The 13,077-nt window shown below is 46.4% G+C and overlaps 1 non-coding gene across 1 annotated transcript; it reads left to right on the forward strand.

Moving 5' to 3' along the window:
• Positions 1-12,482: 12,482 nt before the first annotated feature.
• On the forward strand, positions 12,483-12,554 carry TRNAG-UCC. Its single transcript has one exon. It is a non-coding gene; the product is annotated as a tRNA-Gly (tRNA).
• Positions 12,555-13,077: the final 523 nt, after the last annotated feature.

The raw sequence follows: 13,077 nt of genomic DNA on the forward strand, positions 1-13,077 counted from the left end.
AGGAGTTGTGCACTCCCAGAAAAAGCAAAAGCCTATGAGACTCAGCAGATGCCAGAGGAAAACTTCAGTAGCCACTCAGACCTAATTACACATGAGAGAATCAATTTGGAAGAGACACACTACACATGCCATAAGTGTGGGAAAAGCTTCAGTCGGAGCTCAGCCCTTATCACACATTGGAGAACCCACACTGGAGAGAAACCCTACACGGGCTCTGAGTGTGGGAAACACTTCAATCGGAGCTCAAACCTAATTAGACATCAGACAATCCACACGGGTGAGAACTGTAATAAATGCCTTGACTAGGGCTAGCCAAAAAATGTTTTTTTTTTAAAAAATCACATTTGCTAATTCCCACATAGTGATCTTTGCACCGTCTTCACTGTGGTCTCTCAGCTGCCCCAGATGAATTGCCTGCTTCTGCCTTTTGCAGCTCACCCTTCTTTGGGGTCAGTCCTGTGATCTTTTCTATCAACTCCTTTCCTTTTGAGTCGTAGCAGTGTGTGTCATAGAATCATAGAATATTAGGGTTGGAGGAGACCTCAGGAGGTCATCTAGTCCAATCCCCTGCTCAAAGCAGGACTGTGGTGGCGACACAGGAAAGGAAACAGAACACCAGGTTTGTTGGTAGCCAGAGAGCTTTACAAGCCTCCTGCAAAAAGCCTTCCAGGAAAACTTTTTCTGGGGTTTTTATTTTTTTTCTTACTTTGTTTACAACTTATTTGAGTGGTTACATTCTTGCCCATTCAGAAGACAGGCAGTATACATGAGCATGAGATTACAAACTCATCTATTGAGCGCGTGAACACCCAGCTGCAAAGGTGCTATCAGGCTAGCCAATATGTTTTCCAAATACAGACCCAGGAACAAGGTCACTCCTGCTTCATTGCCAAGAAAACAGTTTGCCGTTTTCCTGGACTTGTGATTAGGGAGCAACACATTCCTACACAGGACCAACACTAATTAAATCATCCCAGCCAAGGCTTTGTCAAGCTGTGCCTTGAAAACCTCTAAGTATGGAGATTCCACCTCCTCCCTAGGTAACCCATTCCACTGCTTCACCACCCTCCTAGTGAAATAGTGTTTCCTAATATCCAACCTAAACTTTCCCCACTGCAACTTGAGACCATTGCTCTTGTTCTGTCATCTGCGACCACTGAGAACAGCTGAGCTCTATCCTTTTTGGAACCCCCCTTCAGGTAGTTGAAGGCTGCTATCAAATCCCCCCATCACTCTTGTCTTCTGCAGACTAAATAACCCCAGTTCCCTCAGCCTGTCCTCATAAGTCATGTGCCCCAACCCCATAATCATTTTCATTGCCCTCTGCTGGACTCTCTCCAATTTGTCCACATCCCTTCTGTAGTGGGGGGGGACCAAAACTGGATGCAGTACTCCAGATGTGGCCTCACCAGTGCCGAATAGACGGGAATAATCACTTCCCTCGATCTGGTGGCAATGCTCCTACTAATACAGCCCGATATGCCGTTAGCCTCCTTGGCAATGAGGGCACACTGCTGATTCTCATCCAGCTTCTCATCCACTGTAATTCCCAGGTCCTTTTCTGCAGAACTGCCGCTTACCGAGTCGGTCCCCAGCCTGTAGCGGTGCATGGGATTCTTCCATCCTAAGTGCAGGACTCTGCACTTGTCCTTGTTGAACCTCATCAGATTTCTTTTGGCCCAATCCTCTAATTTGTCTAGGTCACTCTGGACCCTATCCCTACCCTCCAGCGTATCTACCTTGTCCCCCCATCTTAGTGTCATCTGCAAACTTGCTGAGGGTGCAATTAATCCCATCATCCAGATCATTAATAAAGCTGTTGAACAAAATCGGCACCAGGACCGACCCCTGGAGCACTCTGCATAATACCGGCTACCAATTAGACATCAAGCCATTGATCACTACCCGTTGAGCCCGACAATCTAGCCAGCTTTCTATCCTCCTTATAGTCCATTCATCCAATCCATACTTTTTTAACTTGCTGGCAAGAATACTGTGGGAGACTGTATCAAAAGCTTTGCTAAAGTCAAGATATATCACCTCCACCACATTCCACATATCCACAGAGCCAGTTTTCTCATCATAGAAGGCCCTCCAACCCAGAATGTTCATCAGGTCCAGGTGGGAGAGAGAGAGGTTTGATTTCCAACAAGCAACACTGAGGCAAAAATTACCTGTGCCTTACATCCACCAGGACTGTACGTGGCATTAGCTGCTCAAGTTAGTGATCTTGATGTAAAAAGACAATTATAGTTGTAGTGCAGATGCAGCCCAGGTGCAGTGGCTGGCATTAGCTTTCCCCTTGACCTGACCTAAACTCCATCACGTTTCCTAGTCTAAACAAACCCTGAGCATCACGGTTATACTGTTCCCCCATTTCAAAGCATTTGTTAGTCATCAAGTTTCCCCCTTTGGGAACAAATTGTTTCATTCCCAGTTGCTCTGATGTTGTTTCAGGTTGTGCTGGAGAGCAGATATTTTTACTATCGTTTTCCTAACCTAAATTATATTGAACTATAACAAAGAGCAGGAACAGGACAGGGATAGGAAAAAATGTCGTTTTACCCTCTGTAACAATAGAAGAAGATGAGGTAAGTCAGAGGGATTCCCTTATTCCCCATCACCATCCCAATCCCCCTGTTTTTCAATTGGTTAGGTCACTATTTTCTCTAAGGGGCTGAGAAGAGGATTCCCTAGTAAGTGACTTGTAACTAAGCAAAATACCCATGCATTTGGCTCCCAAAGCAGTTGTGGCCAAGGCCCTGCAGGAGGTCGCTCCTGAAGATCTCTCTTTCCTAATCAGGTACATGACGCCTATTATTTGGGAAATGCAATCCCTATCTAGGTAGAGATGGGAAAAATGGAAGTGACATTTCTCTTCAGCTCACCCCTGGGAGATGCTGCAAATGTGTAGAAAATTTAATCCATGTTGAATGTGATATAGCTGCAGAAAGATACCTACTTTTAATACATACCTGATATTTGGTGTCTTATAGGGATTCTAAAACACACCTGAATGTAATCCCTAATTTAAATCTGTGCCACCAGATTAAAGAAACAAAAGGACATATTTGGGGGAGTTATACCTCACTATCACTACTGATATGTTGTGTGTTTGGTGAAGAATTCTATGCCAGAGAAGTGTAAAATTACTCCAAGTAAGGTCAAAGATTTGACAAGAACTCAGGTAGAAATTGCCGATACTAGTGATTGATTTTCACCCCAGAGATGGAAGCTATGGTGACCTGTGGCCCAGGTAAACTATTTTTAGAACACTGCTCCCTAGTTAAGTGGCAGTGCTCACGGCCCTAAAGGATGCCATGAATAAATTGTAAACAATTGTCCATTGCCATTTGGATCCAAAGTTTCATGAAGCACAGAGAGAAACAGCTGATTCCATCAGCGCCATTCCATGCCTATAGTTCCAATCTGGCTGCCTTGTTGGACAAGAAGCACTTCCATGCTGGGGAGATGATGGTAGCCAATGAAGGAATGTATCAGATTCCAAGTTCAGACTGCAGGATACATGAATGCTGAGTCCAGAGTCTGTGGTTGGGTCTCTTAGGTTTGCTACTTAGTCTTATGCATTGGTATCACTTCTCCACCTCCTGCTACTCTGATAGATTAGAAAGTGTGAAAATAGAGCACCAGTGGTTTTTCTCATGATGCAACCTTCCCATGTAATGTGAGACCCCTTCCACCCACACTTATTGGAGAAGACCCAGGTAGAAATTAACTCTCAGAAATGGAAGGCTCCTAGGTTATTTTAGAATGTGATTTCACACAAAGCTCACTGGATGGAAATGGGAATTAAGAGAAAACACCCCATAGGTTTATATTTTGTAATCTTTGAATAAGTTGTTACCAGTGACAATGAAATTAAACATGAAGTAAACTAGTGTAACGTAAGAGGCTGATTATGTGATAACTTGCAGTGTTACAATATAATTCAGGTTTTCTTCTAGTTCTCTCCCTGCCCCCTCCTACTATCTAGGAAATGGTGGCTAATCCTTAAATTAAAACCTCGCTCCAAAGGAATTTAGAGTGGGGGAATATGTGAGAGAAATAGCATGTATGAGACTAGAGACCCAGTATAGACTGTAATTATTTCTCTTAAAATGGAATTTATTGTGATAAATTTTAAAATGAATCTTCTGTTAAGAGGAAAATTACTCGAGAGAAGATGTGTAACCTTTTTTCCCAGTTAGAGGGTAACAGCCACAGAGTTCCCCAGGTCTCTTGTTTGCAAAGCAAAGATATCACACCAGGCAGGAGATGTCAAAATCTAAAATGGTGATGGATGTGTGATGGTAGCTTTTCTGGGTTGGTGGGGGTTTTTTTTTTGTTTTGTTTGTTTTTTAATTTAATTTTTGTTTTGTTTTTGCAACCAGTTATTTGTATAGGAGCTGAGGCCCCTTTTCCTGTTGAGCACAGCTATTTAACCCTCAGGCCTGGCTCTGGAAACCTCCTCAGAATTGGCCTTGTGTTTCTTTCATTTTTGATATCTTTGGGGTTCACACATCCACACTACATGCAGTTCACAGCAACAGATACTTTGAGAAACCTGCGAGGTTAAGCAGGCCTTTTCCAAACTGACATTGCCCCAATTCAGACCTCAATTCAGCTGGATTGGGGCACATCTCTATCAAAGGAGTGGTTCACACCTGATTTGACCAGAGAGCTCGGGGGCGGGGTGGTAAAATAGGATAAGTAGGAATCGATAACAATGAAGTTAAAGGTAAGGGTGAAAGACCCTCACATTGCACATCAACAAGCGCTCTGAACCATCTGGCACTGGTCACTCTCAGACAGCACACTGGGCTAGATGGACCATTAGTCTGACCCAGTATGACCAGTCTTGCATTCTTATGTAAGCCATCTACGGCCTTGTCTACACTGGCAAGTTTCTGCACAGGAAAGCAGCTTTCTGCAGTGTAACTTCTGAGGTGAACACACTGCCAAGCCACTTAGTGCGCAGAAACTGTGGCGATGCAGCGCTGTAAAAAAAACCACCCCGACGAGAGGCGTACAGCTTTCTGCGCTGGGGCTACAGCGCTGCAGTGCCAGTGTAGACACCCTAGTCAATTACAGCACTGCGATTGGCCTCCGGGAGGTATCCCACAATCCCTGTTCTCTCCTCTCTGGTCATCTGTTTGAACTCTACTGCACTGCCCTCAGGTGACCAACCGTGAACCCCACTCCTTAAATTCCTTGGGAATTTTGAAAGTCTCCTTCTTGTTTGCTCGCTGACGCCTGCAGTGGTCTCAGCGCATCTTTCCAGGTGACCATGCCTGCTCCGCGCACCAGGCAATACCCCGCTTGGAGCAATGCCGAGCTGCTGGACCTCATCAGCATTTGGAGAGAGGAGACTGTCCAGTCCCAGCTGTGCTCCAGCTGTAGGAATTCTGACAACAATGGACAGATTTCACGATGCGTGAGAGAAAGAGGCCATGACCGGGACACACTGCAGTGCAGGCTCAAAGTGAAGGAGCTGTGGAACACCTACTACAAAGGACAGGAGGCAAACCGCCACTCCAGTGCTGCGCCCATAAGCTCCCGGTTCTACAAAGAGCTGAACGCGATACTCAGTGGTGACCCCACCTCCACTGTGAAGGCCACCGTGGATACTTCGGTGGCCCGCATGCCAGTTGAGAGTGGACCGAGCCAGAAGGAGGAAATCTTGGAGGTGGAGGTATAGGGGGACCCAGAGGCAGAGGATGAGTCGGCGGTTAGAGATGCATGCAGCTAGGAGTTCTTCTCTACCCCGGAGGAGGCTAGCCAGTCACAGCTTTCTGAGCTTGGTGAAGTGCAAACAGGAGAGGAGGCCCCTGGTAAGTGGCTTTGATTTTGGGAATCACTGAAGCGAGTTGTTGGGGGCAGGAGGGTTGCAGAAAGGAGGCTTGTGTCTGTATGATGTGTGTTCCACCATATGCCTAGTCTGAGCTGCAGAACAGGGTGTTGATTTATTCCCTCACTTCTTGGGAATCTGCCCCAGAGATCTCCATGAAACTCTCATGGAGATACCTGGAAATCCGCTGCCACAGGTTCTTTGACAGAGCTCCTTTGTTTCTTGCCCCATTAAGGGTAACTTTCCCATACCACTCTGCTGTCACAGAGTGGGTGGGGGAGACCATTGCTCTACACAGGTGAGCCACATAAGGGCCAGTGCGGAAGCCGCAGTCTTGGAGAAGACCCTCCCTTGATTTCCTGGTCACCCTCAGCAGTGAGATATCTTCTATAATGAAAACAGCCTGTGGAAAATATGGGCACAGGAATGATTATAAGCCCCCCCCCTTAGTGCTGGCTCTCCCCCAGTGCTACGTGCCCACTGTACTGTATGGTCCTGGAACAGTGTTTTCCCCTGCCCCTGCTGTTACCATTTCGGGGGGCTTGTGGCTCATTTGTGCTTGCCTGGGGTCAGGCAGTTAGTGATAGGTATGTGAATAGTGGCTGTGTTTTAAATCACTGAATCAGTGATCTCTGTGTTGCAAACAGTACTGCTTCTGTAAAATGTTGCATTTTGGCTTCACAGATATGACCTTGGGATCCCAGCCTCCCTCTTTGTTATCCCTGGCTGAATGGCTACGCAGAATTAGAAAGCAGCCATGAAGAATTAAAGAGAACTTTCTGCATGATGTCATGAAGCACTTTGTGGCCGAAAAACAAGAATTGAAGGAGTGGCCGGACAGCAAGAAGAGGGACTGGAAGGAGAACACTGTGTGCCAGAACAAAGCCTCGGAGCAGCTCTTAAACGTTATGGAGTGGCAAGTGGACACGCTCCAGGCGCTACTAGCACTACAAACCGAGCAGCTCCGCACCCACCCTCCCCTGCACCTGCTGTCACAAAATTCTTTCCCATGTACCCCCCAGACACTGTCAACACACTATTATCAACCTCCTGGCTCCAGTCTGTACCCACTGCATTCCACTCCTGCCCCATCACAGTCCAGCCCTGTGGACTCCCAGTACCCAGTGCTCTCAACACTAGTCCCTCTGCAGTTTATTCCTGCTGAAGTACAGTACCCGGTGCACCATACTCCTAAGGATAAGGTTGCATATGATACCTGGACATATACAAATCTTTAACTGTCCCGGGACCCCACCTCCTCATGGAACCCTCCCTTCCCCCACAGTGCTCATATGGTTTTTGTTTGTTTGTCTCTGTCCTCTGGTGGTTATTTTTTTAATAAAAGAATAGTTTTGGTTGTTTTTTTTTTTTTTTATAAAAGAATAGTTTTGGTTTGAAAGCAATCTTTATTGCATTAACTGAAAGCAAACAGCCCTGCAAAGCAACAGGCAATTTTCTTAAACCTTCATAATGCATCGTCTGCACCAATCACAGTCACCTCCTAGCATTACAAGCACTGCATTCCCATGCATAGCAACAAATATTAGTGGCTTTCAGCTTCAAATTGCTGCCTCAATGCATCCCTAATTCTTATGGCCCTGCGCTGCACCCCTCTAATAGCTCTAGTCTCAGGCTGTTCAAATTCAGCCCGTTAGTGAATGGTTGGCTAGGGAACAAAATCCCTGTGCATGCAGGCATACGACAGGGCTGTCCATTGAGCCCCTTCTCAACATGCTCTATTTGGACCCTTTTCTTAGAGCACTCCACAGAAGCGAGGCATAGTTTGCCCTAACCAGAGCCTGGGACGACTAAGCAGGGGAGCTGTTGCATTGAAGGCTGCTGCCCATGCAAATGACATGGCCATGATAGTGAGCTCCCTGGGAGACTGCCACACTTTGGTGACACTATTGGAGGGGTACTCAGCTGCAGCCAGAGCTGTGGTGAAACTGGAAAAGAGAAGGGCCTGGTGGGTGGGATCGGACACTGGTGAAGGGTTTCTCTTACCCTTCAGGGATTTGCAATTCATAAGCAGCCAGGATAGGAGCACCTCTGGGGTGGTGAACATCTTGTGGCCACTCTTTGGGGTCAGGGAGGAGGTGGGGAACGCAAACTGGGAGAGGCAGCTGCTGGCCTGTGAGGAACAGCTCAGCCGGTGGCATAAGTATACCTTTTCATTAGCCCAGAAGGTTGTCATGCTCAAGACCTATCTTTTGGCTGTGGGAAATATTCTTAGCCATGTATTTCCCCCAGCTCCACGAGTGCTGCTGAGACTGAACACGATGGCCTTCCACTTCTTGTGGGGCAATAGGATGTCCCTACCTAGTTAGAAGTTTGGCTTTTCTGATGGTGACAGAGTTGGGGTTGGGCATGATGGGCTTTGAGGCCTTTTACAGCTCTACTTTCTTGTTTTTCAATTTTCAGTGGGTAGCTGAACGGACGGCAGGTCAGGCCAAAGGGTAATGGCAGGGCAACCGCAGAGAATGCAACTGACTCTTTAGATCTGGCCTTTTTTTTCTTTCTTTTTTTTTTTTAGCCCACTGGGTGCAGCACCGGGTTTGGGTTGGCCAATGGTGGCAGAAGAGGGAGGAGATTAGGACAGCCCCCAATTCTCTAGTGTCCATCCACTCCCACCTTATGTCCTACAGGATTTTCATTGGGTGGCTAGGTGGAAGGTGCTCGCAGGATGGTTTAAGCTGCAGCAGTGGCCACAGCAGCAAGGCCCCCCTTAGGCTCCATCCACATGGTGGTCATTGTACCACAGGGTGATGCAGGCCCATTTTAGGAAGGTTCCACTGAAGGTGAGCAACTGTCCCCAGAACTTACTGAATGGAGCCTTAAAGTATCTGCAAATGAAATGGGTGCCTTTTAAGTACAGAGACATGCGATGGCGCATCTTTTATGGGAAACTGTATGTCCATGCAAATGTGCATGGCCGGCATGTGCAGAGCACAGGTTGTCCATGGGCGCTATGTCAGGCTCTGGCACTGCTTGAGACTATGGTCTTTATTCAGGCCTAATTTGATGGTTTCCAGTTTGCAAATTAATTCCAGTTCTGCAGTCTCTCGTTGGAGTCTGTTTTTGAAGGTTTTTGGTTGTTGAAGAATTGCCACCTTTAAGTCTGTTATTGAGTGTCCAGGGAGATTGAAGTGTTCTCCTACTGGTTTTTGAAAGTTACAATTCTTGATGTCTGATTTGTGTCCATTTATTCTTTTGTGTAGAGACTGTCCGGTTTGTCCAATGAGGGGGCATTGCTGGCGCATGATGGCATATATCACATTGGTAGATGTGCAGGTGAATGAGCCCCTGATGGTGTGGCTGATGTGGTTAGGTCCTATGATGCTGTCCCTTGAATAGATATGCGGACAGAGTTGGCAACGGGGTTTGTTGCAGGGATTGGTTCCTGGGGTAGTGTTTTTGTTGTGTGGTGTGTGGTTGCTGGTAAGTATTTGCTTCAGGTTGGGGGGCTGTCTGTAAGCAAGGACTGGCCTGTCTCCCAACTGGAATTAATTTGCAAACTGGACACCATCAAATTAGGCCTGAATAAAGACCAGGAGTGGATGCGTCACTACAAAAAGTAATATTACCTCTGCTGATACTTACACCTTCTTGTTATCTGTTGGAAATGGGCATTAGCATCATTAGCACGACAAAAGTAATTTTCCCTCCCTTGGTATTCATGCCTTCTTGTCAACTGTTGAGAATAGTCCACTTCCACCTTAATTGAATTGGCTCATTAGCACTGACCCCCCACTTGGCAACTCCCATCTTTTCATGTGCTATAATATATATTCTGTTTACTGTATTTTCCATTCCATGCATCTGATGAAGTGGGTTTTAGCCCATGAAAGCTTATGCCCAAATTTGTTACTTTCTAAGGTGCCACAAGGACTCCTTGTTGTTTTTGCTGATACGGCTACCAGACTAACATGGCTACCACTCTGAAATTAGGAGAGTTGTGAAGTACTGGAATGGGTTACCCAGGGAGGATGTGGAATCTCCATCATTAGCGGTTTTTAAGGCCCGGCTTGACAAAGCTCTGGCTGGGATGATTTATTTGGGATCGGTCCTGCTTTGAGCAGGGGGTTGGACTAGCTGACCTCCTGATGTCTCTTCCAACCCTAATCTTCTATGATTCTAAGTAGCCGAAAGTGGTCCCCAAATGTTTCTTTGTGTTCACATCTGTACAGATGCTGGGAATGGGCGACAGGGGATGGATCACTTCATGATTACCTGTTCTGTTCATTCCCTCTGAAGCACCTGGCATTGGCCACGGCTGGAAGACAGGACACTGGGCTAGATGGACCATTGGTCTGGTCCAGCCTGGCTGTTCTTATGTTTTATATACAGGAATGAGGCACTTAGAAAGCAGAAATGGGGGGAGGGGCTCTAAATTTAAATCCATTTTAGAGAGAAATGTGTTCAAACCCAGTGACACGCGATGTATGGAAGAAATAACAAGTGATCCCCAGCTCCTTCCCCCAAGCCTCAGGTGAAGATTAGCTGCCAACAGCTGCGGCTGCTGCTCTGAGGGGAGTGGTATAAGCTGTCTGCCTGTGGATGCAGCCCACCAGCTGGTTCTCCTGGGGCAGATGGTGAGTTGCTGGTCAGGGATGCTGCTCCCGCTCGGGTCTGAAATATGAACAGGGATCTAATGACTCTACACCAGTGGGGGTCAAGGATGCTGAGGCAGTATAAACTCAGTATCACAGTCATCAAGATTCAAAGCTGCTTGGGGATGGAGAGGAGGAGAATGACTCTGCTGGATTTTTAGTGCATCCCATTAACTATTCGCCCATGACAACCTGGCAGCCCCCACCTTTCTCACAACACTGCAGTTGTGTTCTCTGTGGAAAGGGGCTTCTAGGAACTGGTATTTCCAGCTGCATTAAAGAATCATAAAGGAAAAGGAAGAGTTAATGTCTTAGAAAAGTCTGTGTTTGTGTTAGATGGGTGGGAGGGTGTCCAGAAACCAGTTTGCTCCAGTTTCTTTTCTCTGGGATTTCCTTTAGAAAAGTTGAAGCAGGGAACAAAACCACCTCCTCTCGCTGAGGCTTGAACTCAGGACCTTTGGATTATGAGACTGACATACTGCCAAGGGCATACAGGATCCTCTTACAGTGGTGACTGTGGCAGAGAAGCAGCCAGGGGTGGGCTGGGAGACCTGTCGCCCAAAGACCTGTCCTGGCAGCTTTCTCAGCACCAAACAAATCAACTCGCTCTGCAACTTAACAATCCACCTGGGACTAAGAACAGTACTAGTGGGCTTTCTCCTTGCCACTTCTGCTGGCATAGGCACACATCTTAGAGGCCTTTCTAGAAGAGAATTTGGAACTGAGTTGGGAAAACCAGTTTCAAAACAGGAGGCTCAGATTTAGATTCATGTACTTATAATATTAAATAATCCTTCCATCCTAATATCACCATCAATATAAGTGCTTCAGCATTATGGTTTTCCAGAGGGAAAACTTAACTTCTCTCCAAAGGGAGTTGGGAGAAAACCCTTTTCAGAGTCCAAGAGAGACAAGGCAGGTGAGGGTCAGAGCTTGTAGAGGACCAGCTTCTGTTGGTGAAAGAGACAAGCTTTGGAGCTAACCCAGAACTCTTCTTCAGCTCGGTATAGCCCCAAAGTTTGTCCCTTCCACAAACAGAAGTTAGAACATAAGAACAGCGATACTAGGTCACAGCAAGGGTCCATCTAGCCCAGTATCCTGTCTTCTGATACTGGCCAATGCCAGGTGCCCCAGAGGGAATGAACAGAACAGGGAATCATCAAGTGATCCATCCCCTGTCACCCATTCCCAGCTTCTGGCAAAGAGAGGATATAGACACCATCCCTACCCATGCTGGATAATAGCCATTGATGGACCTGTCCTCCATGCACTTATCTAGTCCAGTTTTGAACCCTGTTCTAGTCTTGGCCTTTACAACATCCTCTGGCAAAGAGTTCCATAGGTTGACTGTGTGTTGTGTGAAGAAATATTTCCTTTTGTTCATTTCAAACCTGCAGCCAACTCAATGCACACGGAAGAAGCATCTTGTGTTTCATTCCTTATGTCCTGGTCCCATCCTGTGGCCATTTCCTTTTCCTCCTTTCTGTTACAAGCTTTGGTGTTTTTCACAGAAACATTATTTCCACAGGAGAGACCCAGGAGTGAGGGCTGCATTCCTGTACCAAACAGTCACTAGAAGGGGTCAGACAAAGACCTTTAGGACAAGGTGTCCATTACTGTCAAAAAATCATCTCCCTCCTGCAGGTCATTGGCAGCCTGAATTTGTTCCTTATCCTCCTGGAGTCTGGGGGCTGGAATCAGCATTATCCAGCCCCTCTGCATGTAGCAGGAACAAACACAAACCTTGTCTTTAAAACAAGCTGTCCCCTTCCTTCTCAGGGAAGATTTTTCTATGATTGAAGTTGAGCTTCATTTCCCCTCTCCTAGGGGCAGGTTGGGTGTGGGGCTAGCTCCCAATGAGATCTGTTTTCACCTTTGCCCCCTTTCAGTCACTCTTGGATGGTAACTCTGCTCCCACCTGTCAGGCAGCTTCCAGACCATCCACCCTGCTTAGTAGTTCTGTGGGCATGTGTTGCCACATTTGCTAGCACACATAGCATGCAGGAAAGCTATCTACACTAGATGCATTGGTGGTATAGTGGCTAGTATAGTTGCCTTCCAAACAGTTGACCTGGGTTCAATTCCCAGCCAATGCACTAATGGCTTTTTTTCTTTTTGTTGGTTCCTTGTCTGGAAGTGGTTTGATTTCAGCTGCATTGTGTTATAATCACATTATACATAGAATGAGACAATAAATGTCTCAAAGCCCAGCAGGTCACACAGGATAGAAGCATACAAGGGGCTGGAATGTGTCATCTGCGAAAGACAGAACACTTGGAACCCTGCATCTCCCATCCCCTTGCCTTCTGTGTTATGATTCCAGCTGTGTGCAATGTTTGTATGATGTTCCTGCATGATGGGGAAATAAAGGTTTGAGTCAGTTTTTGCCTCTGCAGATTTCTTTGCTGTTACAATTATAATGACATGAACAAAAGGGAGGCAAAAAAAAACAAAAACAACCCACCCAAATTGCAATACAGTTAGGGAAAGAGAAGATCACAGGTAAGCCAAATATTTCAAAATAAAAATTAAAACTAAAAAGGCAGCCAAGGGGCGGGGAAGAGATCAGGTATGTGGAGATCCCTTTGATATTTGAACTCACATTGCTAGAATCAAAGT

Source organism: Terrapene carolina, unplaced genomic scaffold (assembly GCF_002925995.2).
Source record: "Terrapene carolina triunguis isolate 2854851 unplaced genomic scaffold, T_m_triunguis-2.0 Scaffold265, whole genome shotgun sequence".
Lineage (NCBI taxonomy): Eukaryota > Metazoa > Chordata > Testudines > Emydidae > Terrapene > Terrapene triunguis.